Genomic DNA, 14,817 nt, shown 5'->3' with positions numbered 1-14,817 from the left:
TGATACACTCGCATTAACACTCGCCTCTCATTCTTCATTGGAAACAACCTAAATTGGTATTATACTTCCATGAGAGTGCTTCAACCAGCCCTGCAGGACATCAAAACTGAACACAATTTTTATTGTATTTGGGGTGCTTTATACTGGTGAACTTTTATAACAGATCATGATGGTATTTCGCAAAAAATAAAGAGAAGAGAGTACCCTGTGAAATAGCTAAACTGATGCACCAGATGTCAGAGCTAAATCCGGCAGATCTCGGGAAGGGGGTGCTGAGCTGGTGGTCTCGGGTAGATGGTAACAAGAAGAAGAGGAACACTGTGTTTACCCAGGTTCAGGCCCTCTCGAAGAGGTAATACCCTACTCCCACTCTTGTTTATATTTTGTGGATGTAGTATAAAGTACAAACACTACAAAAAAAGACACATCCGTGACATTTTGGGTCGAACGAAAAAAAATTCAGTCATGCTTATGACACTTCTATGACGATAATTGTGACAAAACCCGGTATCATCATAGATGTGGTGGGCTCCTACTTCTATGACAAAAATTCATGACAGAAAATGGGCTTTTCATCCTCGGCGGGCCGGAGACGCAGCTGCATGACATTCTTTGGGCCGTCAATGACGGAAAAAACCATGGTAGAAGTGAGGGCGAGGAAAATATCGGGGAGTTCCCGGTTACGGTGGGTGGTCAGGGCCGAGCGATGCACGTTTCTCTTGTACACGTACGCGCGCGGATGCGAGGTGTTGGGCTCTAACTGAACCCGAGCGAGGCGTTCGCATACTGAACCCGAGCGATTGCATTGCAGGCTACGCATTACTGAACCCGAGCAATCGATCGATCTGGCTGTTAACTGAACCCGATCGAGCGATTCCTTCGCTACTGCTGCTAACTGAAGCCGATCGAACCTGCTGCCTCTTGATGAACAGTGAGCGTTGTTGAGGGGTTGGATGAACAGTTCCCGATGGGGGTTGGATGAATAGGACCCCGTGGTAGTAGAGGTCGTTGCTGCTGGATGAACAGGACCCTGATCGAGCCGGTTGTGGGTGGATGAACAGGACCCCGTGGAGGGCTGGATGAACAGGACCCCGTGGAGGGCTGGTTGAACAGTAGCCGGTGGAGGGCTGGATGAACAGTAGCCCGTGGAGGGGTGGTTGAACAGGACCCCGTGGAGAGGGCTGGTTGAACAGTAGCCGGTGGAGGAGCGGTGGAGGCTGGATGAACAGGAGCCCCGTGGATGAACAGTAGCTGGTGGAGGCAGGAGGGGAGACGTGGATGAACAGTCGTAGGTGGAGGCTGGAGGAGGTCGACGGTGGATGAATAGTAGCCCGTGGAGGCAGTAGATGGTGGATGAACAGTAGCCCGTGGAGTCCCGTTTTGCGATACGCCACACCCCTCCCGATGAACAGGACCCCCGTTTCGACCGTAGCGCTCCAACACAAGTCCGTTTCCTCCGTTTTGCGGTACGCCACACCCCTCCCGATCAACAGGACCCCGTTTCAATCATAGGAGGTTGAAGAGAAGTCTGGTTCCTCCGTTTTGCGGTATGCCACACCCCTCCCGGTGAACAGGATCCCGTTTCGACCGTAGGCGGTCGAACACAAGGCCGTTTCCTCCGTTCTGCGGCACGCTAGGCCTCGTTTCGGCTGTTCCTTCCAAGCCGGTTGGCTCCCGATGAACGCGACGCATTTCGTTGCCTCCCGATGAACACGACGACGCAGTTTCTCCGTTCCGACCCAGCCATGTACACGAGCCCCGGCCGTACGTATGCGCGAGTAGGCGTTCGAGACCCCGCCCGTATGTACGTACGTGGCCGTATTTACTTTCTTGCATCCTGGATGTACGTACATGTACATACTACGTACGCGCCTCTACTACGACACGTGCCCTTCCTTACTCGGCCACGGTTCATCGCTGCAGCCTGCAGACAGACCGATCGACCAGTATGTACATACATGTTCGCGACCAGAATGACAACGCTACGTACGCTTCGACAAGGTGGTCCCGACTGTCAGGGAGGATAAGGAGGCACTTCCTTGCGTGCGAAGATGTAGCTGGTGGGTCCCAGCAGTCAGGGGGGAAACATTTTTTTTTCATGAAATACGGTGGCCCGTCCGGTGGGTCCCTGCTGTCAGGTGGAGGAATCACTATTTTGCGCGTAATAAGGAGGCACTTCCTTGCTACGGTTGTGGACCCAGCTGTCAGCCTCACCATGTACAGTACTCTTCCGATGGAAGTCGTTCCTTGACCACATTGACCACGCCGCGCCGAGAGCACCAAGGCGGTGGACGACGGCAAGGCCTAGGAAGGGGATGACGCGGAGCCGGGGAAGACGCGGCAATGGATGCCCACGCGGAGAGGGGTACGAGGGTACACTGGTTCGGCTGCGGTGTGAGGCTGCCGTCGCCGCAGAATAACAGGGGGTGTGGGTGAGTAGAGGGATGGCCTAGCCAGCGGTGGGAGTAGTAGGGGGCGGTGAGGCCTCCGTGGCAGCACAGCTGGCCACAGGAGGCAGGAGCAGGAGGCACGACCGGTGTTGGTTTGGGCGGCTGGAGCAAGAAGACCGGAGGTTGAAGAAGCACTATGGCCGTTGGATGGACATCGTACGGTCACTGGAGCTAGAATCGTTCATATTGACTAAGTTGACAAAGCCCTCCGTCCCCGTCAACTTAGTAGGCCCACAAGTCAGCCTCCCACTACGGTGGGTCCCAGCTAGCAGGGGGTATTCATTTTTTTGTGCGTAATAAGGAGGCACTTCCTTGCGTGCGAAGATATAACTGGTGGGTCCGAGCTGAAAGTGAGGGAAACATTTTTTTCACGAAATACAGAGGCCCTTCCGGTGGGTCCCAGCTATCAAGTGGAGGAATCATTATTTTGCGTGTAATAAGGAGGCATTTCCTTGTGTGCGGCCATGGACCCAGCTGTCAGCCTATCCACATACAGTCCACTTCCGATGGATGTCGTTCGTTGACCATGTTGACCACGCCGCGCCGAGAGCACTAGGACGGTGGACGACAGCGAGGCCTAGGAAGGGAACAACACAGAGCCGGGGAAGACTCGGTAGTGGCTGTCCACGCGGTGGGGAGTACGAGAGTTTACTGGTTCGGCTGCCGTCGCCGGAAAATAACAGGAGGTGTGGTGAGTAGAGGAATGGTCTGGCCAGCGATGGAGTAGGGTGGGGCGGTGCGGCCTGTGCGGCAGCACAACCGGCCACGGGAGGCGGGAGCAGGGAGTCCCACCGGCGCTGGTTTGGGCGGCTGGAGCAACAAGATCAGATATTGAAGAAGCAGCACAACCATTGGATTAACATCCAATGGTTACTGCTGCTAGAATCATTTGTGGACTAAGTTGACAAAACCTTTTGTACACGTCAACCTAGTAGACCCACAAGTCAGCCTCCAAATCTGTCCCAAACAGCATACAACCTGAAATTTCTAGCCAGATTCAAATTAATTTTAAAACTAAACATACCTTAAATTAAATCCAATGGAATTTTACCCACACAAAAACTATGCAATGTAAAATATCAAAATCCGAAAGAAAAAAGTATTTTGGAACTAGTTGCCTGATTGCTGTTTTTTTTATTTTACAGCACATTTATTATTACTTATAGCCCATTTATTATTACTTATAGCCCATTTTCTGGGCAAGCCCGAATGCATCCCTCCTCGTCTTGAAAGATTTCTGGCCCAGCAGGGCGTAGAAAAGCAAGTAGGCCTATGTTGGTTATTCTGCAAAAAAAAAAGCTAGGCTAGCCATTTTCAGAAAGGAAAAAAAACAAACTGGGCTGGTCATGTGGTAAACATATGAAATAAAAGCCTGTGCTAGACGGGCCACAGCTCCCGCACAACCCAGTTGATACCCTTCTCCATCCCGAAAAAAATACTGCGCGCGCTGCTGGGTCCCTACGGTCATCCTCACCATGTACAGTCATCTTTTTATTCCTCTCGGTTCTTGACCATGTTGACAACACCGGAGGGCGGCGCCGCAGCGACCGAACCAAGACGGAGGACGATGGTGAGGCCTCGAACGGGAATGAACAGGAGCCGGGGAAGATGCGCAGAGTTTTAGGGTGCGATGTGGCCATGATGCGTGCGCGGCAGCACAGCTAGCCGTGGGAGGCGGGAGCAGGCGGTCCCGCTGGCTCTGGTTTGGTTTTGGCGGCTGGAGGAAGAAGAGACTGAAGAAACACGACAGACATTGAATGTCAATCCAACGGTTAAGGTTGGCACAATCGTTTGTTGACTAAGCCGACACCAAGTAGCATACTTTTTATATATAGGAAGAAAAGAAAAACTGGGCTCGTTTGCCTGATAACATTCCCGAAACTGCGACCGTTCGATCTTGCCTTGCAACTAAAACTGCGAGGAAAATGCGTTTGTCTGCCGTCCTCCTTCCAGGGAACGTTCGCAACATAAGTGACTAGCACCCTTGGTTTTCAACCGAGAGGTCTTGGGTTCGAGTCCCAGGAACTCTCAATTTTGTCCTCCTTTCTTCCTCGCAAAAAAAGTAAATCAAAGACTTGAGAAGGCATACAGAACAAGCTAGTGTACTGGTAAAGAGACATTGCTGAGTTTTAGAAAAAAGAGAGACGTGCTCCTGTACCTGGTTCGAATCCAAACCTAGACTATGACTATATATGGTGCTATGCTACTCTACAAGTAATGAAACCGACATATCCAACGTTCGCTTCTCCTCTTCTCTACTTACTCTGCCTAGCATTAGAAGCTCTGGCCGTAGCAACCATGTCCGCTGGCTGCTCGTCCACCTGTTCTTCAGCAGGCAACAACCAGATATGCGCCAAGTCACCACCCGTTCCATCACCTGTGGGTCTCATCACACCCCCGCCGGCACACGCACCACAGCCGGTTGCTCATCGCAACCCGCTGCCGTTCGTGTGGTGCCACTGCTGCAAATCACGCAGAGTCATCCGTCGCGTCTCAACCACAATCCTCAACCCTGGCCGAGTCTTCTACAAATGCCCGAATCATGGGGTAATAATATGTTTAAGTGTTGTTCTGCTGCTTTCAGTTGCTGATTTTTTAATAGTTTGGTTGATGATCTTCCAATTTGATTCGTGCATAAAAGGGAAGATTAGTGTGATTTGTATTTCTGGGAAGTTGCTGATGTGGGAGAATGCAACTACGCTGATTATTTGGTTAGATGAGGAAACCCAATACTAGCAGGTTGGGGTGTTGGACAAGTAATTGAAGGAACGACAGAAGAGGAAGATGCAGAGCAGAAGGTTAAAGATGTAGTTCCTCTGATCATGGCCAAGCAACAGCTGCTGAACGGCCTTGACAGCAATGAGGAAATGAAAGAGCTTGTGAAGATAATGGGCAAAATCGATGTTCTCTATAGGATGATTGTCTCTTTATTTGCAGTGTATGTAGCACTCGTGATGTATTCAGTGGCTATGACATGAGCACTTTGCTGAAACTAGTAATGAATGAAACTTGTTTAGCAGGCTAGGCGTAGTGTTGTGAACATCTAATGATTTCTATTAACCGAAATCGGGGGGTAACCCCTTTTGCTCATAAATAAATAAATAGCAGAGGCCCTTTTGCTAATAAATAAATAAATAAATTAGCGGAGGCCCTGTCGGGTCAGCTTTGTACCCATTCGAAGACATCGAGCAAATTGCAGTCCAACAACAAACTATGTCATCGATTTTAAGTTTCACAGCCAAATATGAGTACAACTAAACAACAATGTCATCATGTTTTAGTCATCATACAATCACCAAACACAAATCAACATACATAATAAGTGATGTTCTCACAACAAAATACTAAACAACAAGTTCATCGGGTTTCAGTTGTCATAGCAAACACAATTTCACATAGTAGATAAAAAACGTCTTCTGACAGGCAAATACGACAAAAGAAATATAATCATCATCCGCACCAGCAGCGTCAACATCTTCGCCATGTGTATCAGTCTGAATCATAATTCCCCACAGTGTCATCTTCTTCTTCATCCTCAATGTCCTTGAACGTTGGCTTCTTATTGATCAACTCTTGTATGTCCATAGCCCGACAGGCAATCTTTTCGCCAACGTCATTGACGTGATGGTTCTCAAAGATATTAGGAACATCTGTGGAATCTTGTACATGTAGGAGCAGTGTAAGCATCATCTTGTTGTGCAACTTCATTAAACGAATTCCTCTGCTCAAACCTTTGCAATACTCTCCAGTTATCGCTACGTGCAAATGTGTCTTCCAAGAGAAATATTTGTGTTGCTTGATTTGCCAAAATAAAAGGCCCGTTGGTCTAGTACGCCGCCTTGACATTGATGGATTTGAAATAATCATCAGTTCTGGGTTTTGCTATCCTGGAAAACAGATTATACCAACGACAGCACAACAGAACCACACATCGATGAACCTCGAAACTAAAGATATACTGCAACTGAACAATGTTTGTTATGTTAGCATACATTTCAGTTGTCTCTCTGCCGTACGTATCCGTGCTCATGATGGCACTGTTTTGTGTCTTCCTGCCTTCGTCGCGTGCAAGGGTGTTGTAGCGCACATCTCCAACAACGCAAGATTCATAATGTCTTACCCGAGTATCAGGACCCATTGCTAGTGCGTAAAGGGCATCATCAACTACCTGCCCATCCTCCCGCATCTTCTTAACATATGGTTAGAAAATAGACAAGCTGATCATCTTATCTACTCAATATATTAAAAAAACTAACGGTGCAATTCAAAAGCTTACATGGCTCTTGAACCATTTCGCAAATCCTGCCATAACTAGTTTGTCAATGTTTCTTGGATTTGGCGGCAGTAACTCCTTTTTGTAGATGCTGCACAACATAGTGATTGCGTCAAACATCTAAATATATAAGAATGTGATGCAAGTTTAGTAGATTATGATGTATAAGCTGCAGTACTTAGCACTTACTTGATATAAGGTAGTATCTCAGGACAATTATTCAACACATACCAAACCATTTTTTCCAAATATTTAGGTTTGTCATCTTGTCGACTCTTCCCTGTAACTCGAACAGAACAATCGAAAACATTGAGCCTGGGATTGTCTTCACCCACCTCTTTGCTAAGCTGATCAGCTGTTTCAATGTATTTTCAGCAGAATGTCAACGCTTCTGTAGCAATGTAGGCCTCTGCAATGGAACCCTCGGGTCTAGCTCTGTTCCTAACATAGCCCTTGAAAGTGCCTAGCCGCCTTTCAATAGGGTACATCCAGCCATACTGTACTGGACCTCTAAGTAGTGCCTCATCAGGTAGATGAACAGCCAAATGCACCATCACATCAAAGAAGGCTGGAGGATATATCTTCTCAAGGCCGTATAGGATAGTTGGTATCTTGTCTCTAAGACGCTCCAAAGCATCTATCCTGATATTTCTACTGCAGAGTTCCTTGAAGAATTGTCCCAACTCTACAACTGCTCTGTATAAGTCACGGCGGCCCAATCCTCTAAGAATAACAGGTAAAACCCTTTGAAGTAGGACGTGGCAGTCATGAGTTTTCAACCCTTGTATCTTGTTTCCATCTACACTGACTCTCCTTTCAGGGTTGGAAGCAAATCCATGTGGGAATCTCACACGTGACAGGACCTCGCATAATTCTTTTCTTTTTACCTTGTCCAAGACGTACACATCTGGTGCCATAAAGTGGACCTACGGGTAAACAATAATCTCTCTTCGAAAAATGCATTAGGCCCTGTATAGATGGAAGGAGGGAGTATTAGTGGAAGTGGATCCTCTGACGTAGGTATCCCTGCCTTACCCTGCCTTTCGGTCACTGACTGGCAGGCCCCATGCTTGCTAGGCCCCGCATGTCAATTACTCAATGGGTTCGGCCATGTCAGGGGATCCTCATCCGTAGTATACTCCCTCTGTTTTTATTTACTCCGAATAAAACGGAGGGAGTAGTAGTATAAATGACGCGGGCAGGGGAGTGGGAGGGACGTTGGTTTGCTCACAACTGCGGTCCCACAAGCGAGTGAAAACGCAAGACGAAGTGCGTTCCATTCGGTGAGCAACGTGGAGGGTCAGCGTGCCGGGTGATACATCTCCAATGTATCTATAACTTTTGATTGTTCAATGCTATTATATATTCTATTTTGGATGTTTAATGGGCTTTATTTTACACTTCTATATATTATTTTTGGGACTAACCTACTAACCCAAGGCCCAGTGCAAATTGATTTTTTTTGCCTATTTCAGTGTTTCGCAGAAAAGGAATATCAAACGGAGTCCAAATGGAATGAAACCTTCGGGAGAGTTATTTTTGGAACAAACGTGATCCAGAGGACTTGGAGTGGACGTCAAGAAACGAAGGAGGAGGCCACGAGGCAGGGAGGCGTGCATGCCCCCCTGGGCGCGCCCCCACCCTCATGGGCCTCTCGTAGCTCCACCGACCTACTTCTTCCTCCTATATATACCTACGTACCCCGAAACCATCCAGGAGCACCACGAAACCCTATTTCCATCGCCGCAACCTTCTATACCCGTGAGATCCCATCTTGGGGACTTTTCCGGCGCTCCGCCGGAGGGGGCATTGATCACGGAGGGCTTCTACATCAACACCATAGCCTCTCCGATGATGTGTGAGTAGTTTACCTCAGACCTTCGGGTCCATAGTTATTAGCTAGATGGCTTCTTCTCTCTCTTTGGGTCTCAATACAAAGTTCTCCTTGATCTTCTTGGAGATCTATTCGATGTAACTCTTTTTGCTGTGTGTTTGTCGAGATCCGATGAATTGTGGGTTTATGATCAAGATTATCTATGAACAATATTTGAATCTCCTCTGAATTCTTTTATGTATGATTGGTTATCTTTGCAAATCTCTTCGAATTATCAGTTTGGTTTGGCCTACTAGATTGATCTTTCTTGCAATGGGAGAAGTGCTTAGCTTTGGGTTCAATCATGCGGTGCTCGATCCCAGTGACAGAAGGGGAAACGACACGTATTGTATTGTTGCCATCGAGGATAAAAAGATGGGGTTTATATCATATTGCTTGAGTTTATCCCTCTACATCATGTCATCTTGCTTAATGCGTCACTCTGTTCTTATGAACTTAATACTCTAGATGCATGCTGGATAGCGGTCGATGTGTGGAGTAATAGTAGTAGATGCAGGCAGGAGTCAGTCTACTTGTCGCGGACGTGATGCCTATATACATGATCATGCCTAGATATTCTCATAACTATGCACTATTCTATCAATTTCTCGACAGTAATTCGTTCACCCACCATAATACTTATGCTATCTTGAGAGAAGACACTAGTGAAACCTATGGCCCCGGGGTCTATTTTCCATCATATACGTTTCCAATCTATTTTACTTTGCAATCTTTACTTTCAATCTTTATCATAAAAATACCAAAAATATTATCTTATCATCTCTATCAGATCTCACTTTTGCAAGTGGCCGTGAAGGGATTGACAACCCCTTTATCGCGTTGGTTGCAAGGTTCTTATTTGTTTGTGTAGGTACGAGGGACTTGCATGTGACCTCCTATTGGATTGATACCTTGGTTCTCAAAAACTGAGGGAAATACTTACGCTACTTTGCTGCATCACCCTTTCCTCTTCAAGGGAAAACCAACGCATGCTCAAGAGGTAGCAAGAAGGATTTCTGGCGCCGTTGCCGGGGAGTCTACGCACAAGTCAAGACATACCAAGTACCCATCACAAACTCTTATCCCTCGCATTACATTATTTACCATTTGCCTCTCGTTTTCCTCTCCCCACTTCACCCTTGCCATTTTATTCGCCCTCTCTTTCCGTTCGTCTCTTTTTCGCTTGCTTCTTGTTTGCTTGTGTGTTGGATTGCTTGCTTGTCACGATGGCTCAAGATAATACTAAATTGTGTGACTTTGCCAATACCAACAACAATGATTTTCTTAGCACTCCAATTGCTCCTCTTACCGAAGCTGAATATTGTGAAATTAATGCTGCTTTGCTGAATCTTGTCATGAAAGATCAATTCGCCGGCCTTCCTAGTGAAGATGCCGCTACCCATCTAAATAGCTTTGTTGATTTGTGTGATATGCAAAAGAAGAAAGATGTGGACAATGATATTGTTAAATTGAAGCTATTCACTTTTTCGCTTAGAGATCATGCTAAAACTTGGTTTTCATCTTTGCCTAAAAATAGTACTGATTCATGGAATAAGTGCAAAGATGCTTTTATCTCTAAGTATTTTCATCCTGCTAAGATCATATCTCTTAGAAACGATATTATGAATTTTAAGCAACTTGATCATGAGCATGTTGCACAATCTTAGGAGAGGGTGAAATTAATGATACGTAATTGCCCTACACATGGTTTGAATTTATGGATGATCATACAAATTTTTTATGCCGGATTGAATTTTGCTTCTAGAAATCTTTTAGATTCGGCCGCGGGAGGCACTTTTATGGAAATCACTTTAGGATAAGCTACTAAACTCCTAGATAATATTATGGTTAATTATTCTCAATGGCACACCGAAAGATCTACTAGTAAAAAGGTTCATGCTATAGAAGAGATTAATGTTTTGAGTGGAAAGATGGATGAACTTATGAAATTATTCGCTAATAAGAGTGTTTCTTATGATCCCAATGATATGCCTTTGTATACTTTGATTGATAATAATAATGAATCTATGGATGTGAATTTTGTTGGTAGGAACAATTTTGGTAACAACGCTTATAGAGGAAACTTTAATCCTAGGCCGTATCCTAGTAATTCCTCTAATAATTATGGTAATTCCTACAACAACTCTTATGGAAATTTTAATAAGATGCCCTTTGATTTTGAGAATAGTGTCAAAGAATTTATGATTTCTCAAAAGAATTTCAATGCTTTGCTTGAAGAAAATTGCCTAAGATTGATGAGTTGGTTAGGAACGTGGATATAATTTCTCTTGATGTTGATTCTTTGAAACTTAGATCTATTCCTCCTAAGCATGATATCAATGAGTCTCTCAAAGCTATGAGAATTTCCATTGATGAGTGCAAAGAAAGAACTGCTAGGATGCGTGCTAAAAAAGATTTCTTTATGAAAGCGCGTTCTTCTAGTTTTCATGATAATAAGGATGAAGATCTAAAAGTAATTGATGTGTCTCCTATTAAATCTTTGTTTTGCAGTATGAATCTTGATAATAATGGGACTGGAGATGAGTCAACTTTAGTTAAAAGGCGTCCCAACGATTCGGAGATTTTAGATCTTGATGCAAAAATTGGTAAAAGTGGAATTGAAGAGGTCAAATCTTTACATAGCAATGAACCCACTATTTTGGATTTCAAGGAATTTAATTATGATAATTGTTCTTTAATAGATTGTATTTCCTTGTTGCAATCCGTGCTAAATTCTCCACATGCTTATAGTCAAAATAAGGCTTTTACCAAACATATAGTTGATGCTTTAATGCAATCCTATGAAGAAAAGCTTGAATTAGAAGTTTTTATCCCTAGAAAACTTTATGATGAGTGGGAACCTACTATTAAAATTAAAACTAAAGATCATGAATGCTATGCTTTGTGTGATTTGGGTGCTAGTGTTTCCACGATTCCAAAAACTTTGTGTGATATGTTAGGTTTCCGTGAATTTGACGATTGTTCTTTAAACTTGCACCTCGCGGATTCCACCATTAAGAAACCTATGGGAAGGATTAATGATGTTCTTATTGTTGCAAATAGGAATTATGTGCCCGTAGATTTCATTGTTCTTGATATAGATTGCAATCCTTCATGTCCTATTATTCTTGGTAGACCTTTCCTTAGAACGATTGGTGCAATTATTGATATGAAAGAAGGAAATATTAGATTCCAATTTCCGTTAAGGAAAGGCATGGAACACTTTCTATAAAGAAAATAAAATTACCTTATGAATCTATTATGAGATCCACTTATGGATTGCATACCAAAGATGATGATACCTAGATCTATCCTTGCCTTTATGCCTAGCTAGGGGCGTTAAACGATAGCGCTTGTTGGGAGGCAACCCAATTTTATTTTTGTTTCTTGCTTTTTGGTTCTGTTTAGTAATAAATAATTGATCTAGCCTCTGGTTAGATGTGGTTTTATGTTTTAATTAGTGTTTGTGCCAAGTAAAACCTATAGGATCTTCTTGGATGATAGTTATTTGATCTTGCTGAAAAAGTCAGAAACTTTCTGTTCACGAAAACATGTTAAAAATCACCGGAACGTGATAAAATACTGATTCCAATTGCAGTAGTTCAATGAACAAATTATATAAGTCGTACTATTTTGGTAGATTTTTCTGAGTTCCAGAAGTTTGCGTTAGATCCAGATTACTACAGACTGTTCTGTTTTTAACAGATTCTGTTTTCCGTGTGTTGTTTGCTTATTTTGATGAATCTATGGCTAGTATCGGAGGTTATGAAGCATAGAGAAGTTGGAATACAGTAGGTTTAACACCAATATAAATAAATAATGAGTTCATTACAGTACCTTAAAGTGGTGTTTTGTTTTCTTTCGCTAACGGAGCTCATGAGATTTTCTGTTAAGTTTTGTGTTGTGAAGTTTTCAAGTTTTGGGTAAAGATTTGATGGATTATGGAACAAGGAGTGGCAAGAGCCTAAGCTTGGGGATGCCCAAGGCACCCCAAGGTAAAATCCAAGGACAACCAAAAGCCTAAGCTTGGGGATGCCCCGGAAGGCATCCCCTCTTGCGCCTTCGTCCATCGGTAACTTTACTTGGAGCTATATTTTTATTCACCACATGATATGTGTTTTGCTTGGAGCGTCTTGTATGATTTGAGTCTTTGCTTTTTAGTTCACCACAATCATCCTTGCTGTACACACCTTTTTGGGAGAGACACACACGATTCGGAATTTATTAGAATACTCTTTGTGCTTCACTTATATCTTTTGAGCTAGAAAATTTGGCTCTAGTGCTTCACTTATATCTTTTAGAGCACGGCGGTGGTTATATTTTATAGAAATAATTGATTTCTCATGCTTCATTTATATAATTCTGAGGGTCCTTTAGAACAGCATGTAATTTTCTTTGGTTAAATTTTAGTCCTAAAGTGATAGGCATCCAAGATGGATATAATAAAACTTTCATATAAGTGCATTGAATACTAAGAGAAGTTTGATACTTGATGATTGTTTTGAGATATGAAGATGGTGATATTAGAGTCATGCTAGTTGAGTAGTTGTGAATTTGATAAATACTTGTTCTAAAGTTTGTGATTCCCGTAGCATGCACGTATGGTGAACCGTTATGTGATGAAGTCGGAGCATGATTTATTTATTGATTGTCTTCCTTGTGAGTGGCGGTCGGGGACGAGCGATGGTCTTTTCCTACCAATCTATACCCCTAGGAGCATGCGCGTAGTACTTCGTTTCAATAACTAATAGTTTTTGCAATAAGTATGTGAGTTCTTTATGACTAATGTTGAGTCCATGGATTATACACACTCTCATCCTTCCACCATTGCTAGCCTCTCTAATACCGCACACCTTTCGCCGGTATCATACACCCACCATATACCTTCCTCAAAACAGCCACCATACCTACCTATTATGGCATTTCCATAGCCATTCCGAGATATACTACCATGCAACTTACCACCGTTCCGTTTATTATGACACGCTTTATCATTGTCATACTGCTTTGCATGATCATGTAGTTGACATCGTATTCGTGGCAAAGCCACCGTTCATAATTCTTTCATACATGTCGCTCTTGATTCATTGCATATCCCGGTACCCCGCTGGAGGCATTCACATAGAGTCATATTTTGTTCTAAGTATTGAGTTGTAATTTTTGAGTTGTAAGTAAATAAAGTGTGATGATCATCATTATTAGAGCATTGTCCCATGTGAGGAAAGGATGATGGAGACTATGATTCCCCCACAAGTCGGGATGAGACTCCGGACGAAAAATAAAAAAGAAAGAAAGAAAAGAGGCCATAAAAAAAAGGCCCAAAAAAATGAGAGAAAAAGAGAGAAGGGACAATGTTACTATCCTTTTACCACACTTGTGCTTTAAAGTAGCACCATGATCTTCATGATAGAGAGTCTCCTATGTTGTCACTTTCATATACTAGTGGGAATTTTACATTATAGAACTTGGCTTGTATATTCCAATGATGGGCTTCCTCAAAATGCCCTAGGTCTTCGTGAGCAAGCGAGTTGGATGCACACCCACTTAGTTTCTTTTTGAGCTTTCATACACTTATAGCTCTAGTGCATCCGTTGCATGGCAATCCCTACTCACTCACATTGATATCTATTGATGGGCATCTCCATAGCCCATTGATATGCCTAGTTGATGTGAGACTATCTTCTCCTTTTTGTCTTCTCCACAACCACCATTCTATTCCACATATAGTGCTATATCCATGGCTCACGCTCATGTATTGCGTGAAGATTGAAAAAGTTTGAGAACATCAAAAGTATGAAACAATTGCTTGGCTTGTCATCGGGGTTGTGCATGATTAAATACTTTGTGTGATGAAGATAGAGCATAGCCAGACTATATGATTTTGTAGGGATGACTTTCTTTGGCCATGTTATTTTGAGAAGACATGATTGCTTTGTTAGTATGCTTGAAGTATTATTATTTTTATGTCAATATTAAACTTTTATCTTGAATCTTTCGGATCTGAACATTCATGCCACAATAAAGAAAAATACATTGAGAAATATGCTAGGTAGCATTCCACATCAAAAATTCTGTTTTTATAATTTACCTACTCGAGGACGAGCAGGAATTAAGCTTGGGGATGCTTGATACGTCTCCAACGTATCTATAATTTTTGATTGTTCCATGCTATTATATATTATGTTTTGGATGTTTAATGGGCTTTATTTTACACTTTTATA

Source organism: Triticum aestivum, chromosome 3D, assembly GCF_018294505.1.
Source record: "Triticum aestivum cultivar Chinese Spring chromosome 3D, IWGSC CS RefSeq v2.1, whole genome shotgun sequence".
NCBI classification, from domain to species: Eukaryota; Viridiplantae; Streptophyta; class Magnoliopsida; order Poales; family Poaceae; genus Triticum; species Triticum aestivum.
Note: the sequence above shows the minus strand (reverse complement) of the source record.